Source organism: Aegilops tauschii, chromosome 6, assembly GCF_002575655.3.
Source record: "Aegilops tauschii subsp. strangulata cultivar AL8/78 chromosome 6, Aet v6.0, whole genome shotgun sequence".
In the NCBI taxonomy this organism is placed as follows: domain Eukaryota; kingdom Viridiplantae; phylum Streptophyta; class Magnoliopsida; order Poales; family Poaceae; genus Aegilops; species Aegilops tauschii.
The window spans coordinates 36,323,949-36,337,078 of record NC_053040.3 but is presented as its reverse complement, the minus strand read 5'-3'; positions in this window follow the sequence as shown (position 1 = coordinate 36,337,078).

Genomic DNA, 13,130 nt, shown 5'->3' with positions numbered 1-13,130 from the left:
TGGTAACGGACATGTCTTCCGAACCCTCGGCCGAAGGACAGCCCGGCGTTGTCCCCATAGCGGCCCCCACCTCTCCGGTGGGATCTAAATCCCGGTTGTTGGGAGTGCGACTGGCGGAATCCCGGACATAGTCCGGCGAACCATTTTCCTGATACAGGACCAACATAACAATCACGGTTGGGTACGACTGCCAAAGCATACCTTCAAACCCATACCTCTTCGACGAAGGACCGGCCTTGTCTTCGCCGACCTTCCTTTTCGAGGTCTTGCTCGGCGCGGGAGCCGCTCTTCTTGGACTCATCCCCGGCGTAGCATGACGTGACGAACGCCTTCCCTTTGAAGCATGAGACAGTGCGGTGGGTGAGGCAGTGCGAAGAAACTATTTCGAGGGGGATTTCTCCGGATTACTTACGTGGGAAGCTAAAAGAAGACCAGGATAATCGGCGATGATGGCCACTTCCGTGCCGTCATAGCTCGCCTGGTAAAACAACCCCTCCGCAAGTACCACGAATATATTCGGGTCCTCTTCGAACCCAGGATCAAGCTCCCGGTTGTGGTTCTCCGGCTGTGGGGCAGGGCTATTAAGCCCCTCGGTTACCTTCCGCTAGTGTTGTTTCAAAACAGACGGATTGGGAATTCGTTAAAGATGGCTAAGAGTGCGGAGTGAATAAAAGCAAAGGGGTTGGGACTTACCCAGCTGGGAGGGTTGTACATGGAGTACCCTTCTTTGCGATTGATGCGGAGAAATTCTTCTTCCTCCCCTTTAAACAGCTCGGCCAGTATCTTGGCTAGAGCGGCGGGGGTGTCTGGACCTTTCCGACAACAGCGGGAGGCATCATCCTCCCCATTGTAGTGCCACATTGGGAGCCCTCTGTATTGAAGTGGCTGAACCCCTCGCGCTATGGAGGTCGCCATTACCTCTACTATTGTAAGACCAGACTGCAAGCATCCTTATCTCGCCCAGGAGCTGACGAACCTCCGCACTATCCTCCTCTTTGAGACTCGGGGACGCCAGCTGTGACGTTTCTTCAATGGAACGCTTGGAAATTCTAGAAGACCCTTGCGAACTAGGTCGGGAAGAGCGACGTCTTCAATATAGAACCATTCAGAAGGTCATTTTTCAGATGCCTTCCTTGGTGTGCCGGACAGGTATCCGGTACCGCCGACGCGCCATACTTCGGCTTCGCCTACTTCAAATATTGACCCCTGGTGGTTGCGCGGGATAAGACATAACAACTTTCTCCACAGTTCGAAATGGGCCTAATTGCCCAGGAACAGTTCGCACAAAGCGACGTAGCCCGCAATATGCAGAATGGAGGCGGGAGTAAAATTATGCAGCTGAAGGCCATAGTATTCCAGAAGCCCCCGGAGGAACGGATGGATTGGAAACCCAACGCCCCTTAGCAGATAAGGGACGAAACAAACTCGCTCCCCCCGGATGGATTGGGAAAATCCTCCGCCTGGGTCTCACCTTTAAGGGAAGCTTGCCCTGCTCGAACAGGGACTAGATCTGCAGGGGGGAGGAATCCCTGCATTTGCAGCTTCTTTAATTGGCTGTAGGCCACTCAGCACCTCTCCCACTCGGCTCTCTCTGAGTTAAAGGAGGAACTGGGAATGCTAGCCATGTTGGAATGGCTTCTCCTAGTAGTCTTTGGGAATTTTTCTCCGCGAGATATTGAAAGGATATGAGATCCGATCTCTTTAAATAGGCGCTCTTCTTGGCCTAAACAGGGCGTTATTTGCAGAAATACCCTGACCCTCCGCATTCGCTCGACACGTGGAAGACGAGGTTATTAGGCGTGCAGAAGCCGATGGGAGATGTTGAATCTACGGCCGAATACACTACTTTGAAATCATTAAAGGAGGAACCCGCCTTGCAATGCTGAAGACAATTTGTGCGCCGAACACCTCGCTATTGAAGACTGATTCGCGGGCTACTGAGGGAGTCCAGGACTAAGGGGCTTCGGTCATCCGGCCTGTTATCCTTGGGCCGGACTGATGGGCTGTGAAGACATGAAGGCCGAAGACTGTACCCGTGTCCGGATTGGACTCTCCTTGGCATGGAAGGCAAGCTTGGCGACCAACTATGAAGATTCCTTCTTATGTAACCGACTCTATGTAACCCTAGATCCCCCCGGTGTATATATAAACCGGAGGGTGTAGTCCGGAAAGGATATACTCATTACCATAGTCATACAGGCTAGGCTTCTAAGGTTTAGCCATTACGATCTTGTGGTAGATCAACTCTTGTAATACTCATATTCATCAAGATCAATCAAGTAGGAAGTAGGGTATTACCTCCATAGAGAGGGCCCGAACCTGGGTAAACATCGTGTCCCCCGTCTCCTATAACCATCGACCTTAGACGCACAGTTCAGGACCCCCTACCCGAGATCCACCGGTTTTGACACCGACATCCACCTCTCGTCAAAAAGACAAATTTCCGTTGATTTAGTTGGAAGCTGGTCAAATTTGAATTGCAGCTGCCTTATAGTTTGCTCTTTATTTTTTTCAAATATCATTTCTAGGTACATAAGTATCTATTTAATCATAAAAACACCAAAAGTTTTGGAAGATTCAACCATTATCTAGGAACGGCCATGCCCGCAGTTTTGACCGCATTTTGAAACGGGCTTAAGAAATTTAAAAAAAATCAATAAATTGGAAAACCTTCGCAATGTGTCATTATATGTGACCAAGTTGCCAGGGAAAATAATAAACTTGTAATACTAATTTTTTTTAAAAGTTTTCTTAGAAATGAGGTATCATGTGTGAAGATTCTTGGGTTTCAAGCCAAATGATCAATCTTATGGCCACATTCATGGCATAGTTTGTTCAAATGATTTAATATTTTGCACAAGGTTGCATCTTGAAACGACAAACAATGTTGCCTAAGAAAGTTTTCATTTTCTTTGGATGAAAAAATCATTTTCCATTTTTTGAGTGACCAAAATTAGTTTTTTTTTAAGGACCTAACATATATTTGTTGTAAAATTGTACCAAGTAATTTTTATAAAATATTAGCACATATTTGATGTATAATTGACCAAATGATTGGGTGTCAAAAGCTTTCATCCACCTCTCATGAAAAAGTCAAATTTCCTTTGATTCAGTTGGAAGCGGGTCAAATTTGAACTGCAGGTGCCTTATAGTTTGCTCTTTATTTTTTCCAAAAATAATTTCTAGGTACATAAGTATGTATTTAATCATGGAAACGCCAAATTTTTTGGAATATTCAACCACTAGCTAGGAACGGTCATGCCCGCACTTTTGACCGCATTTTGAAACGGGCATAAGAAATTAAAAAAAAATAAAAAAAATTGATAAACTTAACATTGTGTCATTATATGTGACCAAGTTACCAGCAAAAATAATAAACTTGTAATATGGCAATTACTTTAAAAAATTGTTCTCAGAAATGAGCTATCATGTGTGAAGATTCATGGCTTTCAAGCCAAATGATCAATCTTATGGCCACATTCATCACATAGTTTGTTTAAATCATCTAATATTGTGCACAAGCGTGCATATTGCAATGGAAAACAATGTTGGCTAAGGAAGTTTTCTTCTTCTTTGCACGGAAATTTCATTTTCCTTTTTTCGAGTGACCAAAATGAGTTCTTTTGTGAAGGGCCTACCAAATAATTGTTGCAAAATTGGACCAAATAATTTTTCTAAAATACTAGGACATATTTAATGTATAATTGACCAAATGGTTGGGTGTCAAAAATTTTCATCCACCTCTTGTGAAAAAGACAAATTTCAGCCGATTCAGCTCGAAGCGGGTCAAATTTGAACAACATCTACCTTATAGTTTCCTATTTTTTTTTCAAAAATCATTTCTAGGTACATAAGTATCTATCTAATTATAGAAACACAAAAAGTTTTCCAAGATTCAACCAGTAGGTAGGAACGGTCATGCCCGTTGTTTTGACCGCATTTTGAAATGGGCGTGAAAATTTAAAAAAAATTTGAAAACCTTCGCATGGTGTCATTATGTGCGACCTAGTTTCCAGGAAAAATAACAAGCTTGGACTACCGCAAATGTCTTTAAAAAGTGTTCTAAGAAATGAGGTGTCATGTATGGAGATTCATAGCTTTTGAGCCAAACAACCAAGATTATGTCAACAATCATGGCATAGTTTGTCTAAATGATCTCATATTTTGCATATGTGTGCATCTTCGAATGTCAAACAATGTTGCCAAAGGAAAAATGGGCCTGCACATCCGAGACCAAAGTACTACCAAGTACCACGAAATCAATATCATTGGATTCATGATTGCATATATTTTCCATCATATAATTTTGTTATTGTAAATGTTCATATTGTTTTTTACAAATTTGGTCAAACTTTATAAAGTTTGACTTCAGTCAAAGCTAATATGCGGAGTAAATAAAAATAGAGGGAGTACAATTATAATGACACGAAACATTTTTTATACTGTATAGATATGTCTTTGGAATAGCATACATTTTTTTCAAACACAGAAACATTTTTTCGATGTAACAAACAATTTAAGTTTTTGAAATATCTTTACAATATTTATGTTTTTGAAATATCGTATACATATGTGTTTCAAATTCTTGTTTTTAAATATCTTTGTAAGATTTAAGTTTTTGAAATATATGCATTTAATTTAAAAGATAGATAAAAGTAAACAAAGAAAAAAAGTAATTCGAGGGATGTGAGTAGGATGTCAACAATATATACTCATGGGCAAGCTTGTATTTTCTTTGTACAAAAAATGGTTCCAAATGGTCTATAATGACTATGAATAATTTTACAAATTTTCAAGATAGATTTCTATCAATTTGGGGGTCAAAGTTAGTTTTTAGAAATGAAAACAGAAATCCCCTAAAAAGGAAATGAGAACAAAAAAGAGAAAAAAAAGGTCTACAACCAGCTCAGCCTAACTCACTAGGTGCACCCGAGCGCTTTGCAGGCCGAGTGTTGGCCCACTTCCATCCGCATACAGGCCGGGCAGGTGACCAATGGAGGCTTCGTCTCACCGCTGTCCAGGCCTAGCAGTGGAATTAAGATTTGAAGTGCCAATGCCTAAATCTAACACATACGATGTGCTAGCCTGGTGGTTCGGTTCGAGCGAGGGGGATTTGTGGTCGCGGTTTGCAATTTGTTGTAATTGCACCATGGCGCTGAACCATTTAGCCTAGCTCCCCCCCGCTCCATTTCAGTAGGATGGTCCTACACGTCATGGGAAGTGGTGCGGGTCCCACTCGATGGGCATGCCCCACATGTCAATGGCAGTTCGGTAGGATGGTCCTACACGTCAAGGAAAACCTATGAGTCGTGCGGGTCCCACTCGATGGGCAGGCCCCACATGTCAATGGGAGCCTGTGGGTGGTGTTTGTCCCATGCATAAGATTAACGGGTCCCACTTGCCAATAGAAAAAAAGTGCTAAATAGTGACATGTAAGTCAGAATGACACCTAAGCACGCCATGTATGCGAGATTGGTGAGGTGTCTGCCAAGTCATCTCAAATCAAATCTTTATAGAATTTACGACTAACTGAATTGGGCAAAATCGACAAGAAAAAACATTGTAAATCATGTTCACAAATTTACGACCATTTTTTGTAAGGCAATTAGGATCTTTCTAACCAAAATGGTCATTATGGTTTAGGGTTTGAACCCTCACAGTCAGCTTAAGACCAATTGGTTCGAAATGGTCATAAATTTACGACCAATTCACCCAGGGTCATTAACAGAAGGTCACAGGTTGACATATTTCTTGTAGTGAGGAAATGGGCTTTTCGTCCTGGGCAGGCCGGAGACGCAGCTGGATGACATTCTTTGGGCTGTCCATGACGGAAAAAACCATGGTAGAAGCGAGGGCGAGGAAAATATCGGGGAGTTCCCAGTTACGGTGGGTGGTCGGGGGCCAAGCGATGCGCGTTTCCCTTGTACACGTACGCGCGTGGGTGCGAGGCGTTGGGCTCTAACTGAACCCGTGCGAGGCGTTCACCTACTAAACCCGTGTGATTGCACTGCAGGCTACGCATTACTGAACCCGAGCGATCGATCAATCTGGCTGTTAACTGAACCTGATCGAGCGATTCCTTCGCTACTGCTGCTAACTGAAGCCGATCGAACCTGCTGCCTCTTGATGAATAGTGAGCATTGTTGGGGGAGTTGGATGAACAGTTCCCGATTGGGGGTTGGATGAACAGGACCCCGTGGTAGTAGAGCCGTTGCCGCTGGATGAACAGGACCCCGATCGATCGAGCCGGTTGGGGGTGGATGAACAGGACCCCGTGGAGGGTTGGATGAACAGGACAACCCCGTGGAGGGCTGGTTGAACAGTAGCCGGTTGAGGGCTGGATGAACAGTAGCCCGTGGAGGGGTGGTTGAACAGGACCCCGTGGAGAGGGCTGGTAGAACAGTAGCCGTTGGAGGAGCGGTGGAGGCTGGATGAACAGGAGCCCGTGGACGAACAGTCGCAGGTGGAGGCTGGAGGAGGTCGGCGGTGGATGAACAGTAGCCCGTGGAGGCTGGAGGAGGTCGACGGCGGAGATGAACAATAGCCCGTGGAGTCCCGTTTTGCGGTACGCCACACCCCTCCCGATGAATAGGACCCCCGTTTTGACCGTAGCACTCCAACACAAGTCAGTTTCCTCTGTTTTGCGGTACGCCAGACCCCTCCCGATCAACACAAGTCCCGTTTTGCGGTACGCCACACCCCTCCCGATCAACAGGACCCCGTTTCGATCGTAGGCACTCGAACACAATTCTATTCCCTCTGTTTTGTGGTACGCCAGACCCCTCCCAATGAACAGGATCCCGTTTCGACCGTGGCCAGTCGAACAGAAGGACGTTTCCTCCGTTCTGCGGTACGCCATGCCTTGTTTCGATCGCCTATTCCGTCCAAGCCGGTGGGCTCCTGATGAACACGACGACGCAGTTTCTCCGTTCTGACCCAGCCGGTTGGCTGTCGATGAACACGACGCCGTCGCTGCCTCTCCATGTACACGAGCCCTGGCCGTACATATGCGCGAGTAGGTGTTCCAGACCCCGCCCGTATGTATGTACGTGGCCGTATTTACTTTCTTGCACCCAGGCTGGACATACATGTACACGATATTAACGGGACTGCGTGACATGCTACGTGCGCGCCTCTACTACGACACGTGCGTGCCTATACTATGACACGTGCCCTTCCTTACTCGGCCATGGTTCATCGTTGCAGCCTGCAGACAGACCGATCGTATGTACGTACACGTTCGCAACCAGAATGACAACGCTAGGTACGCTTCGACAAGGTGGGTCCCGACTGTTAGGGAGGATAAGGAGGCACTTCCTTGCGTGCGATGATGTAGCTGGTAGGTCCCAGCAGTCAGGGGGGAAACATTTTTTCGAGAAATACGGTGGCCCGTCCGGTGGGTCCCTGTTGTCAGGTGGAGGAATCATTATTTTCCGCGTAATAAGGAGGCACTTCCATGCTGCGGCCGTGGACCCAGTTGTCAGCCTCTCCACGTACAGTACTCTTTCGATGGAAGTCGTTCCTTGACCACATTGACCACCCCGCGCCGAGAGCACCAAGGCGGTGGATGACGGTGAGGCCTAGGAAGGGGATGACGCCGAGCCGGGGAAGACACGGCAGTGGATGCCCACACAGAGAGGAGTATGAGGGTTCATTGGTTCGGCTGCGGTGTGAGGCTGCCGTCGCCGCAGAATAACAGGGGTGTGGGTGAGTAGAGGGATGGCCTGGCCAGCAGTGGAAGTGGTAGGGGGCGGTGAAGCCTCCGTGGCAGCACAGCCGTCCACTAGAGGCAGGAGCAGGCGGTCTCGCCGGCGCTGGTTTGGGCGGCTGGTGCAAGAAAAGCAGCGATTGAAGAAGCAGCAGGACCCTTTGATTCAAATCCAATGGTCACTGCTGCTAGAATCGTTTGTTGACTAAGTTGACAAAGCCCTACGTACGCGTCAACTTAGTAGGCCCACAGGTCAGCCTCCGAGCCCGTGCGCCCCAGATATCAGTGGGAGGAATCAATTTTTGGCGTAATAAGGAGGTAGTTGATTGCGTGCGGCCAGGCCAGCGGAGGGAGTAGGGTGGGCCGGTGAAGCCTACGTGGCATCGCAGCGGGCCACAATAGGAGGGAGCAGCAGTCCCGCCGGGGCTAGTTTAGGCGGCTGGAGCAGGAAGATCAGAGATTGAAGAAGCACGTCCACTAGTACAAAACAGGGCTTTCTTCACAGGGTAGTTTTCACATTAGTCCCGGTTCAGTCACGAACCGGGACTAATGTGAGCATTGGTCCCGGTTCGTGCGGCTAAAGCATTAGTCCCGGTTCACTTGGGCCCTTCAGTCCCGGTTTGTGCCACGAACCGGGACTAAAGGGTGCGATGCCCATTAGTACCGGTTGGTGGCACCAACCGGGACTAAAGGTTAGACCTTTAGTCCCGGTTGGTGCCACCAACCGGTACTAATGGGCTTTGAGGCATTAGTACCGGTTCATGGCACGAACCGGGACTAAAGGTCTCATTTTCAAACTCTCCCCCCCCCCCCCCCCGTGAATCGCCTTTTCAGTTTTAGAAAAAACAAAAGAAAATGATGGAAATGTCAAAAAATAAAATAAAATAAGTTTCCCATGTGATATGATGGAACCCCGTTAAACATTTTCAAAATCCTCAAAAACCTAACAGAAAAAAAGATACGGGGCTTTTAAGATCTGGAGAGGCAAAAAAATTAAAAAAAATTCAAATTGTGGTCAAACTGTGGTCAAACAATGGTCAAACTAATTATTCTAGAATATTAGTGTTACTAAATAATTATTTCAGTTTTTTTGAATTTTGGTCAAATCTGGTCAAACTATGGTCAAACTGTGGTCAAACATTGGTCAAACAATGGTCAAACTAATTATTCCAGAAATATTAGTGTTACTAAATAATTATTGTTTTTTCAAACAATAGTTTCAAACTCAAACAGTGAAATGTGTCACTTCATGCTCAAGCTAAATTCCTGAGGGTTAATAGAATTGACATCTTACTATTGTCAGGAAAACAACAAGTGCAGACTTGGAAATGAGGGAGAATAGAACCCGGAAGTTAAGCGTGCTCAGGCTGGAGTAGTGAGAGGATGGGTGACCGTCCGGGAAGTTAGATGATTTGGAATGATGAGGGGTGATGATTAGAGATTAGAGGTTAAAATAATTCAGAAATTTGAAAATAAAAAAAGTTAAAAAAATTCGCAAAAAAAATTTCAAAAAAAATATCATAAAATTTCCTTTAGTCCTGGTTGGTAACACCAACCGGGACTAAAGGTGGAGCTCCAGGCTGCGTCCACGTGGACGGCCTTTAGTCCCGGTTCGTGTAAGAACCGGGACTAAAGGGGGGAGGCATTAGTAACGACCCTTTAGTCCCGGTTCAAAAACCGGGACTAAAGGCCCTTACCAACCGGGACAAAAGCCCTGTTTTGTACTAGTGGTCGGCCGTTGGATGGACATCCAAAAGTCACTGTTGCTAGAATCGTGTGTTGACTGACAAAGCCTTGTGTAAACAAGTCAGCCTCGAAATTTGTGGCATGTATAGCCCATTTGCTATTATTTTTATAATTTTTACTCATTTGCTAATTCATATGGAATTTATTGCAGCCCATTTTACATTTTTAGAACTGCTGCCCATTTTCTGGTCAGTACCAGGGTTAAAAAATTGAAATAAAAATGTGCGAAATTTTAAAAATTCGCAAATTTTGGCTAGGGAACAAAATATTCTTAATCCAAAAATTAGTAGCCATACTAAAACAAATTTAAAAATAAATTAGTACTATGTCAGGTAAAAATCCAATGAAATATAAAATATCAGTGAAGAACAAAAACAAAAAAAGAAACTAATTGCCCATTTGCTATAATTTTTTTGGAATTTGCAACCCATTTGATATTACTTTTAAGATATACTAACCATACTCTTTGGCCAGGCCGGAATGCATCCCTCCTTGTCTTTAAATATTTGCAGCCCAGTAAGTCGGAGAAAACAAAGAGGCCTAGCTTGGGTATTCTTCAAAAGGAAATAGTGGGCTACCTATTTTCCCAAAGAAAAAACGGTTGGGCTGGTCATGATGTTAGACGGGCCACAGAGACCGCACAACCCAGTTTATAGCCTGCTCCTCCGAACAAATCCACAAAAAAAAGTTGTGCAATTATGTCGTTAATTGACTATACGTTGACAATGATGTGGGTCCCAGATATCAGCAGGGTGGATTAGAGTAAAAAATGAGGGGTGCATCTGAGTAGTAAAAGAGGCGCTTGCTTGTGTTCGGGAGTGGACCTGGTGGGTCCGTACTGTCATACTCACAACTACAGTCCTCTCCCAATTCAGTATGTTGACAGGGCTGGACGACGGCCCTACGGCGAGCGCACCAAGGCGATAAAGTGTTGTCGCCAATGTGTTGGGCTGGGTTGGACATTCTTACTGGAAAACAATGGACCGGAACTATTTACGACATTGACTATGATTTGCATGGGTCCGCTGGTTGTAGGAAGAAAATGGTGCGAGAAAGAAGACTGGTCGCTATCTTTCCCAAAGAATAATATCGACTGAATGAAACGACACTATCATAGGAAGTAATATCCTCCTGTTAAAATTTGACTTTTCAAATCGTGAATTTAAAGAACTGGTGCATGAGCATTTAGCTTTATTTATTTAGTTATTTAGTTATTTAGTTATTTATGTTTAGGGGACCATGAGCATGTACCTGGCCTGGATTCATGTGAGAGCCTCCCTTCCAGTTAATTATGGGCTCCTCTATTGGGCCTTCATCAGTGGGTTGCATGTTATCAACAAGTGGAAAATGTGTTCAGTACCAAAAATAGTATGCGCTACATACGGTACGGGGCATTAAAGGATCGGACCATGCAACGACTTCCAAAACATTGTGTTTGTCGATCTAACAGCACATTTATTCAACCAACAGACAAAATATACTACTGATTATACATTGAAAACAGCAGCAGCAGCAACCAGGGCTGGGGGTGCAACAGAAGCAGTAAGCAGGCCAAAAGAGTAAAGACACAGCTCTCTCTTCCAAACCAAACATCAGCCATCATTACAAAAGGGCTACCAAAAAAGAACAAGTGTATGCATCAAACTAAATAAAGATCCTACTACACCAAGTGTATGCATCTAACTAACTGGATCAGTTAGACGTTACTATTTATTAAGCTGTGGAGATTGGCTGACGGCTTGAACCAGATGGGTGCCTGACGGGGGAAAGTCTAACCAGCAGGTCGAATTCTGGTACTTGCAACGTTCTCTCCTACTTTGGGATGCAGAGCGTGGCGGCACATATTAAGGTATGGTGCATGCAGAGACGCATGGTACGCTGTGTACACACAGTTTTGCCTGATGAATGAAACCGCACTGCCATCATGATCCTTGCCATCAGTTATCTCCTGGTTAATCGGATAATTCAGTCCGAGAAATAGAGAGCGTGTACCAAGGCTACTTACCAGCCTCCAGTCAATAATTCCTGAAGGCCCAGAGAAGCTGGGATCCTCCTCAAAGACCTTGAAGTGACTGTGATTGTATTCCATGAAACAACACATCCGGTACGTGCGAACGATCATCAATCGTTCGCCGTCGTCGGATCGAGCCAGGAACCACCTGCTACTGCCATGCCGCTTTTCTTTGAAAGGTTCTGGGATTACGAAGGGTAGGGACACCAGGCGGCCTACAACATCATATGAAGTTGGAGTCAAATAAAAAAGGGCTCTTACTGTACTCAATCTTAAGAACAGCATGTTATGAGCATGAATATTTTATTCAGTAAATGTTGACAGTAATATAAGCAAGCCATCATGATATCATAGGAAAGTAACATACTGCTGTAACAGCCCTTTGTAGCGATGACTGGAGTAGGCCAGCAATAGGTCCAGCCATAGAAGGAGTCGACGGCGTAAATGAAGCCCTGGTGTTCAATGGCATCAGAGAACCATGGAGGATGTATGATCCTGCGATGGACGTGCAGATTTATCCACTTACCGCAGTGACCTGTCAGATAGGCGATACCGCGGTTGAAAAACGCAATTAGCCTGAAGTCTTTATAATTCACAGATCTTGTGGGCACTTGGCAGATTACAACCTTGAGCAAATCAAACTTGGTATCATGTTGGCTACTGTAAGATTCCAAGTATTCTGTGCCGCGGTGCCAAAGAAGTGCAGTGTTAACCGAAGGAAGGGGGATCAATCGCCGGGTGTAGACCTCCACGAGCATCCAGCTGTCGCGACCGTCGACGAGCACCATCCAAGATGTGTTCATGCCGACCCAGTACATACCATTATTCTAGTTGAGGGTGATGGGGATCCGATCGCAGTCAAGGGGGTTGATGCTCGCCACCCTATAATCGTTATGCTGTGTGACACGCCGTTTCTGAAGATCAGGCGGCATCAGCAAGCAAGGAGCTAGCTTAAAAAGCTCCAGCCTGAGGGCTTTGAGTAAACATTATAGCCCCGACGAGCACGCGGCGAGCGGCATGGTACTGAGATTGTCCACACGCGAAACAATGAGCTTGATTACCTCTGTGGGGAGCAAATTCCAGCCACTCTTTCGTCGGACGCTGCTCGGTTCTGCCATTGTTAGTGCTTGGGTTTCGGAAGAGGGGCGAGGCGCCTTAGCGGGGATGGAAGATTGGCCGATTATGTGCGGACAAAGATGGAGAAGCGAATATGTGTTGTGGGAAGTGGACAGGTGATGATGACTACTGCATGCCGCTTGACTTACGAGACACATACCAGCAGCATAGGGTCATATCGATGCCAGGCAACTTGCTTGAGTGATCACTGTACTAGTACTCCCTATAGTACCTACTACTTTGCCCTAGTTTGCATATAGAGTAGTGGAGTAGGACTCTGCTCTACTACTATCTCCGGAGGAGTAGTATATTCTAATCTAAAATAGTTACAAACTTCAATGCCCGAGCGTGGAACGACTACAAACCGCCATCGGTGCTAACTCCAATCCCCAGGAAACATTCGTTGGGAGACATGGCAGTTGCAACCGCCCGCGATGCAGTTACAGTACGTGTGTAAGGGTGGCGGTTTTGTAAAATACTATGGCTTAAAAACAGGCCCCCGTCGGATGGAAATCCGACAGTTACATGGGATTCGCCAGGATTGAGCTC